This window comes from Bactrocera tryoni, chromosome 5, assembly GCF_016617805.1.
Source record: "Bactrocera tryoni isolate S06 chromosome 5, CSIRO_BtryS06_freeze2, whole genome shotgun sequence".
In the NCBI taxonomy this organism is placed as follows: Eukaryota; Metazoa; Arthropoda; class Insecta; order Diptera; family Tephritidae; genus Bactrocera; species Bactrocera tryoni.
The window spans coordinates 7,286,882-7,296,549 of NC_052503.1; the positions used below are offsets into that span (position 1 = coordinate 7,286,882).

The window sequence follows — 9,668 nt, forward strand, 5'->3', positions numbered from 1 at the left end:
ATTGTGTCAAAAATAATATTCGGTGAATTAATCCACAAAAATTTATGGAAAAACAAATAAAATTATTCTAATTGGCACGAGCGAAAGATTGCTGCAATGAAATTATTAAATTATTGATCTGGTTTTTTGCAAATGCGGCAAAGTTAGGTATAATTGCTTTATCACCAAAAAAAATTTGTTCACCCAACTTATACTTTTCCAGTGCAATTTTGTATTTCGAGATGAACAAAATGAACAAAATTACTAAAAATTAATTGTTTTCTCAATGTTTGATTATCACCCATATGTCAGCTAAGTTCTGGTTCCCTTAACACATACTCCTTCTTTCGGCAAAGAACTTGTTTTTTTTTAAACAGAACTTAACTGACAGATGGCGCTAACCAAACATTGAGAAAACTGCCCATAATGTACTTTAATAATCCGTGGTTGATTTTAAAAAACCTCCAGAAGGACTGCCGAAAAGAGCTACCTATTTGGCTGTAAGAAAAATTTTTTGTCAAGAAGGAAGTGTTGCGTTGTATCCGCCTCAGTTTCTTCCATACAGCTTCTGCAGATGACGTTTGGTAGGATTCCCAACCTTACTGCGTGGACGCAACTAGGGAAAGGCTAGCCTTACTAAGGGCAAACAGATGACTAAATCTCTTGCGATCGATCTTGGGCCGAAAGGCTTTTACGACAGCGCATGTACCGATGGTTGCCTATCGATGGCCAAGCTTCCGCGAAGCCCAGCTATCTAATAGTAGAACACAAGAAGATACGGGACCACCGACCCGCTCCTATTCAACCATTAGCGGTTAGGATGTCTTTCTTGATAGCTCATCAGCTTCACAATTTCCACGCGATTCCACTGAGTGTTCAGACACGTGTTTTTAGGAACCTGATTCTCTGAGTCTGATAGCAACTTTCGCAACCAAGTGTGGTCTTTCTAGGGCTTTCGACCACATAAAGACTCCATAGAACATAATGGACTTGGCTATAGTATCGTAGAGCCAGAGGACCACTTTCGGTGAGACACCCTATTTGCAATGGCTCCTCTACAGCAGTACAAGGCAATCGATGCCTTTTTTGCTCTCTCTTCGATATTCGGCTTCCATGAAAGCTTCCTATCCAGGATAAGCAACAGATATTTCTCTGTATCCGCCGCTTGCAGACAGATGTCTCCCATTTGCGGCAGCGGGGCCACCGGGATCTTGTATGTATATTCTAGTAAATAAGACCATTTCGGATTTATTTGGATTGACAATTTACGACTACCCAATTTGATACGATGCTGAGATACCCCTGCGTTAACTTGTAAACGGTACTCAGGAACTTGCCTCTCGCTCAGGAAGGTTCAACTGTCAACCAGACGCGAGCCCTAGGGTGAAAAATAAAATAATTTACATTTGGGAAACAAAGAAAGCAAATCAAATACTGTTTGCGTAGTTTTATGGGAAGCATACATTGGTTAATTAAAAGGCGAGGTCAAAGGCCTTAAGCTATCAAGAATTTAAGAAGAAAGAATTTAATGTGCATACATACATACCTGCATGCATACACACATATTCGAACTATTTTAAAGACGTCAAGCTTTTATAATAAGTGATAATTTGATTTTTATAAAAGGATATTTTTCCCATTTTGGACACAATGAAGAGTGTCTTTGCTATTCAACATCCGTGATGAATCTTCTCAAATGTCCTCATCTTTAGTAATTTTCATGAAATTAAGCAGCTCGGAAAACCACTTTCTAAATAATTCGTTAGTAACTGCAGCCTTTAATAATGGATTTAGTTTCTTTCAATGACAACGCAGCGAATAGCGTAAACCACTTCTACCTCGACCTTCTATTTTTAAACCTAGTAAGATAAGATGGAGCCATGTGTAGAAGCTTACGCAAGTGATGAAAATGAATCATCTCTCCCAGATGTTGTGCGCTGGGTTTGGGACCTGTCAAGTAAAAAACACCCCCAATGAAAGGATCCAAACAGTCTCGGATGAGAGACCTCCTTTTGATCCTGTCCCCCTGCAAACGTGTTAAGGATTATGATTTAAGGGCATGCAACTGCAATATCCGGTCCCTTAACATGTTAACTGCCGATGATCACGAAAAAAATCTACTCCCAGGTGCCAACAAAAAATACATATTGCGTTTTGGCCTAGGCGTGTATCACCGGTAATACATTGACACCTGCATGTAGTTTTTTGTCGTGATCAGCGGTGATACACTGGCAGCCAACGTGTTAAATGGGAAGCTGGTTCATGCCCTCGTAAAAGTAAAGGCTGACATCACCGCCGTCCAAGGACTGGTATTTACTATAGTGGCCATATAAAGAAGCGCAAATTCGGTGTGAAATTCATGGTGGGAGAGAGACTCGTCATCAAGTACTGACATTCACCCCGGTGGTTGAACATCTAGCCACAATATAAAAAGGAAAACACTAAATTTGCGGATCAAGCGTGCTATGCGTGAGCTTGCCTCGATTTCAGAGAAAGTTCTTCTTGATTTTTCTCACTCTAGGGATTCCTTCATTAACACCCTTAATTCTGTTTTTTAGTTTAAGTTAAATTATGTATAATTGTAATTCAATTATTTTGGAATTCTAATTTAAATCTTAATTTTCTAATAGTCTGTAAGAATTAATGCTCATAGACTTAAATAACTAAACAAATACTGCTGATTTACGGAAGAGGAGACAAGGACGATGTGACTAAAGATGCCTTCTATGAGCGTTTGAGAGATGCCCCCGCCACGATGTCAAAATCGTGCTTGGCCACTTTAACGGCAGGGTGAGCAAAGAAGATATCTTTGGCACTACGGTCGGTAAATTCAGCCTCAACGAGGAAACATCCCCAAATGGGTTGAGGCTGATCGACTTCGCCGGGGCCCGAAATATGGTTATCTGTAGTACAAGATTCCAGCACAAAAAAATTCACCAAAACAAGAGCCACCAACCAGATCGATCATGCTGTGATAGGCGGAAGACACGTCTCCAGTGTTTTAGACGTGCGTACACGCCGAGGTCCTAACATTGACTCAGAACATTATCTTCTTGCAGCCAAGTTACGCCCCTGCTTCAGTGCAGCAAAAAAAAAGGACGTCAAAAAACACAAGGAAGAAACAGTTAGCCGAACGATTTTCTTTCACATTTCCTTTGTCAAATATGATCGGGAACCCAATTTGTAGGAAAAGTCACACACTTTTACGTTGAGCTGATATTGAATGGTGGACTTAAGGATTTCATAAATACTGGATGCTTTCCGGAGGCCTAACGCATTACGCTTCCTTAGTAGAAATATTTTTTTTTTGTGCCAGTTTGTTTATTACTTATTCTAAAAATGTTTGAATTTGAAAAGAAAAACTTACAGAGTATTGAAATATCTGCCTACCCGGATATTGGAATACGTACTTTATCTCAATTTCATTAATCGACAACATGTCCGGACGATAGATTACATGAGTTAGCATAATGGGTCTATTGTGCTATCGGACATTGAAATTTGACTCATTTTAATTCCATCAACCCGGACGGTTAGATTTGTCAATAATAAAATTATGTTTTACTATGATTTGCTTAGATGATTTATTTTAGTCATTTATGATCAATACTAAATGTTACTAAAACATTTTACTCACGGTAACTTATAATTCCTACCTACAAAAATCTCTATGTCGCTAGTAAAAATATCTTTTCACACTTCGTGATATGTGCAAACAAAATTTCTTTAATAAATCGGTTGCGCAGTTATCATAAAAATTATGCTTATCATAGCGTTAAAATCGATCGCTGCTTCGTAAATTTTGAATGAATTAAACTGTTCAAACATAACGAACGAAAACGGTTGAATTCCGATGCAGCCGAAAGACGTTATCAAATCAATAGCCACCTTCTTTCTTTTTGCTATGTGGCAACTACGAAATGCGTTTGTTTTTGTGATTCCCTTTTCCACTTATTCAACACGTGTTTTGACAGAGAATGTAATTTGGAATCTACACTCCTTGGTTCTGAATGGAAAGGTGTACAACAAAATTCTAAATAAAATGGAATTATTTACAATAAATCGGTTAGTTTTCCTTTGATTGCTATGTAATCATTTAACTGAAAGTATACTTTTGCAGATACACCGCTGCGAAAACTGAGGAAGTGGGTAATAATGAGGAGGCTATTCTGCAGCAAATACTTCAAAAGGTGGAAAATCGTAAAAGAAAAAAGAGCACTGTTGAATTGCTTGATCTGGAAGCTACGCAAGAAAAAAAGAAAACTTTAGTTAATAATATTATTAGTAAAGATGAATCTAAATCGCAAACTAAAGACATTAAAACGGCGGAAAAAAGCGATGCTGATAGTGATAAAGATATTGATCCCATTGCCGACGAGAGTCGTGATTTTGAAGCAACTCATTTTCAAGTGCTCGGCGAAGATGTGGACAAAAGCAAGCCCAAGAAAGTCAATATGGTGTTACCTTCTTGGCTGGCGCATCCAACTATTATTTCAACAACAATTGCACCAAAAAGTGAGACAGCGTCTGACGAATCAGCTATTAATAGGCTTACTTATTTGGCACCACATATACGTCACTCACTCAAAGAAATGCAGTTCACGCGGCTATTTCCAGTGCAAACAGAAGTGATACCTTGGTTGCTTGAGGCCCAAGCGAAACCACCACCATTCCGACCGCGTGATATATGCGTTTCGGCGCCTACGGGCAGTGGTAAAACACTCGCGTTTGCCATTCCAGTTGTACAATTACTTGCTAATCGTGTTGAGCGCAAGATACGTGCATTGGTTGTGCTACCAGTGGCTGAGTTGGCATTGCAAGTTTTTAAAGTTTTCAAAAAGTTATGTGAAAAAACAGATCTGACCGTTTGTCTTTTATCCAAAAAGTTTCCATTCGCTCAGGAGCAAGAAAAATTAGTAGAGTTCTACAAGGGACACTACTACTCCAAAATCGATATTGTAGTGACAACACCTGGCCGATTGGTAGATCATTTGCATGCCACCAAAGGATTTTGTTTAAAAGCTTTGCGTTTTCTTGTTATTGACGAAGCCGATCGTATAATGGACGCAGTATTTCAAAATTGGCTTTATCATTTGGATGAACATGTGCGCACTACTTCTGATCAACTACTGTCAGGACGCGCAGCTCCACTATGTATTCGCGAATTGGAGTCCTCGTATGGTATACAACCGCATAAATTACTCTTTTCAGCGACGCTTTCACAAGACCCAGAAAAACTACAGAATTTACGATTATTCCAGCCTAAACTTTTTACATCCGTACTTGCTGATTTATCGGAAATGCAAGAAAAGTTCGCTGATGTAACTAATAGTGAAGAGCAAAAGAGTGAACAATTGAGGCGCGGGGAATTTATAGGCAAATACACAACGCCAGCTGAGCTGTCCGAGTGTTATTGCATCACAGAAAATCGCATTAAACCACTATCGCTTTTCGCTTTGATAAACGAAAATGAATGGACCAAATTTCTATGCTTCACAAATAGTGCCGAATCGTCGAGCCGGTAAATACATTAGATCAGCTTTTACAATCAAAATATGAGACCATAGAATAGAATAATACACAGATCTTTCGTATTGTTAGGTTATCATTCGTTTTGAAATCGCTATTTAAAGAAGAGTTGGTTATACGTGAGCTCAGTGCATCCATTACCCCGAAAGAGCGCGCAAAATGTATTGAGTCAATTTCCAGCGTGGACGTGTCCATGGGTAAATATGAATAAAGTTATTTGATTCAACACAAGTGAATAAACATATATTTTTTATAGTTTGGTATGTTCGGATGCATTAGCACGCAGTATAGACATACCCGATGTGGACGTCGTCATCTCTTACGATCTACCTAGACACATTAAAACCTTTACATACATCGTATTGGACGCACAGCGCGTGCAGGTAGTCCGGGCACGGCAATAACTATGCTAACACAGAAGGAACTGTAACAATTCAATGTAATGAATTTATTATTGTATTGAGTGAAAGAGTGTATATATATTTCTTTATCTAAATAATAACTTTACATTACAAGTATTATTCTCGGAGAGGTGGGTAAAATTCTAACCAAGGAAATTTCTCAGAAGACGAACTATGAGGCGGAATACGCCAAACAATACACATTGGCACTACAAGATTTGCGCAAGAAAATTGAACAAGACAAACGCTTACAATTAATGAGAAAAGGAACGCGTCAAGGATAACGCCAAATTGGCTACTAAAGATCCTTCAAAGATGTCCAATATGGAGAAGTTACAACTGCAGGCTTCGACACAAGTGGGTGATATGGAACAAGGCAGGAAAGAAAATCAAATTCAAGAAAATAATGTCAAGAATAAGTTGGTGAAGCGTAAGAAATTTAATGCAAGCGCAGGCAAAACTAAAGAAATACAAAAATAATGTGCCCAACTATATTCATGACGTGGCTTAGATTTATTTACTCATGCCACAAGGCATAATAGGTAGAAGTGTCTTCGCATTTTAATTTCCCAAATTACTTTCCATAAAGAGGTAGACAATATTTGAGATGTGTTTCTAACTGTAAAGGATTAAAAAATAATGTTATCGAAGCTGCACACAAGCTGTAGTCCATTCGAAGTTGACAGTCGTCATCAAAATGAGATCTTCAAATAAAACTAATGTTTGTAAGTTTCTATTCAAGCAGTTTATTCCAGTTTTACATTTTATTAAAAAAAAAATACCACACTGCAAAATTTCGATAAGACATAAGTTTGTTTTTCTAATTTTAATTGATTTCGTTGCAATTTCTTCAAAAATGAATGCTTCTAATATTCCATTTTCTCATATATAATGGATTTTTAGTACTTATCTAATTTACTCTGCGAATACAATTTAACAACTAAAACCTTAAAACAAATTATAAATCTTCGTATAGAAATTACAAATCATTTTATTGTGGTGCACAAAAAACAAACGAGTACGCAGTTTCTAATAATAGTTGTTTTTTATGATAATTATGTATTCAATTGTTGTGTAATACATACTGGAAGTAATAATGAATATTAAAATAAAATTTAAGTTCTGCGCAAATTCTGGCAATGCCTAACTTTCAAACAAACTTATAGGGGATTAACGCTAAAACACTGCAAAGTTTTAGACAAACACTAAAACCAATATTCAATTGACTGTGTAGCAGACCTGCAGTGCCCGCTGTGTGGGTAATGTGGGGGGTGGGGGAAAGTGTTGTTGGTCAAACCAACTAAAATTAAACATAAATAAAAATGGGAACACATTGGGAGATCTAGAAGCCTAACACTGCAGTTGTGAGTGACCTTTGTGGGTTTAAAATTGAATGATAAAAATGTAAGGTGAAGTATATGCCAGCTATTAAAAAACAAAAAATATTCCATTTGTTGTAATGTTTTTCAGGTTCCTTTTAAGAACGGGAAACGTTTTTGTATGCTTTCTTTTGTTTCGTAACAACTTGACACAGAGTTTATATCACAGCCTTTTTATATTCACTTGGAGATTAAAAGACCACCTTCATTGAGGCGGAGAAAATAAAGCGTATGCACACATATAAACGCAATTTAGTTTTGGAACATTTTGGCGCGTCAGAAATTGTACGCCGCGAAAATACAATTCTTTATGAAATTGCTTTTATTTGAGGAATTTTGGAGATGAAAGTTGTATGTGGGAAGCTTCTCCATGTGTATATCTTAAATATAAAAATCTACATTGAAATCTAAGGCATTTCAATTTTCATTTTCTTGTCTATAAGGACCAGTTTGGAGTATCTTTCAACAAAGTAAAAGTGTAATTTATGTATTATGTTTTGTGTCTTAGTTGCCTTATTCGGACGTTTAACCATCGAGTATAAAAGTATATGCTTTGACTGCATTTTACAATGTTTCATTGTTATTACATGTTTTTTTTTCAATATTCATTAAACTATAAATAATAATAAATTACCGCCTTTGACAGGAGAATACTAAGAATTTCATCAAAAAATATTTCTGAGTTGAATTCGCGCTTCAAGTATTAGAAAATATGGAATTAATCATATTTGAATTAAAATTATGTTAATTTTTCAAAACGTGCAAAAATTAATATTTTAATTACAAAAATATAGAAGTTTGAACAGGGACTGATACGTAAATATGTATTACGGTATTTTTCGTTATATGTTTTCATAAAATATTTAATTGAACTTTATAAAAAGCTTCTTTATTTCAAAGCGGAGAAGGTTTTCCCTTGTAAGCTGCTAAAACCATAGCCGAGGGTGCATAAGTTGGGTCAAACCACGTCAAGTGGTCACTGAAAATTTCGAAGAATCTCCGATTTTGAAAATGAGTAGTTCATTAGGAAGGGGACTAGACACATACGCCGTGATATAAATATTTCGTCAAAAAAATTTTTTTTTTAAGTTATTGAAGGTTGAAATTTAGAGCACGATAAAATTGTAAAATTATTTTCTCGTAAACTACTGGAGATAAATCACTGAAATTTTGTGAAGTCAAAGAAAAATGTTCGTGCTATATTAAAAATATTTGTTCATGATTTATTTGTTTAAATGAAAATATTTTACATAATTTTTTATTAAACAATAGAAATTATTGAAGTGTTCTTCGCGCTAAAAAAAATTTAAAAGTATGTAACACAACGCAGAAAATATTCACCTTTAATAATCTGCAAAAAATTTTTTATTCTTTCATACCATTCCAAAGATATTGAGTTTTTTGTCCCCTTACCGCTCTTAAAACGTATGTATTTTTTGTTTTACACTATTACCATTATTCTCCGCAGGAAAAAAGGTTCGCTTTTCCTTTTCTGTCCTTAATAGGTTAATGGGAAGTTCTTCTTTAATTTTAGAACTAATGACATACCGTGATTTTCAGAAAATGTTTCTACACCAGTGAGCCATATTATGTGTATCTCTTTTACCATTGATTACTGCGGCCAAAGTAATTTTGTGGTTTTTCAAAAAGGTCACCAGATCTTCTCTTCAATTTTTATTTACTGAATTTAGGGGTCTACTTTAGCTTAAGTACCGTTTTAGTAGGAAATTTTTTCCACCATAGCTCATAGAGCTCACATGAAAAATCGAAATCTTTCAATGGGTTTCCAAATCTGAGTTGGTTGCCAATTGATTTTTGGTCTTCTACAACCACTAGGTAAGAGCTTTTATTAAGTTTGTAACACTCATGAGAAAAGTTGGAACCATAAAAAGTATATAAATAAATGATCGAAAAACGACAATGAGTCGATTTAGCCATATTTGTCTGACTGCCTGAACGATCGGAAACATTGTCAATGTGATTGTATTGCAAATTTTTTATTTGACGAGCTACATATCTTCACTAAATTTGATATGCGTTAGTTTCAAAGGTAACTTTGCAAATCTCCAAAGAAATTTTTAAGATATAGCTGCCTTTAAAACTGATCGAACGATCAGAATAAAGGATTTTAACAAGTAATTTTTTATATTTGTGAAGTGTATTTTTATCCTCGGTGCTACCAAATTCATGTTTGTTTGTTTCCTTATTGTTTGATCCACAGCCCTTTATATTAACAGCAATCTTGTCGTCTATGTTTTGGATTCTCGAGCCCTTCATCTATTTCAAACTTTCTGCACTACTGTTTGAGGTTAAGTATGTTGCGGACGTGTCCAGAACTTAACATTGTCATTAGAATCCTCCAGTTAGTTTTTGTCAACGT

The 9,668-nt window shown here is 35.9% G+C and overlaps 1 pseudogene; it reads left to right on the forward strand.

The window, feature by feature from the left end:
- Nucleotides 1-3,949: 3,949 nt before the first annotated feature.
- LOC120776646 lies at nucleotides 3,950-6,650 on the forward strand (annotated as a pseudogene).
- Nucleotides 6,651-9,668: the final 3,018 nt, after the last annotated feature.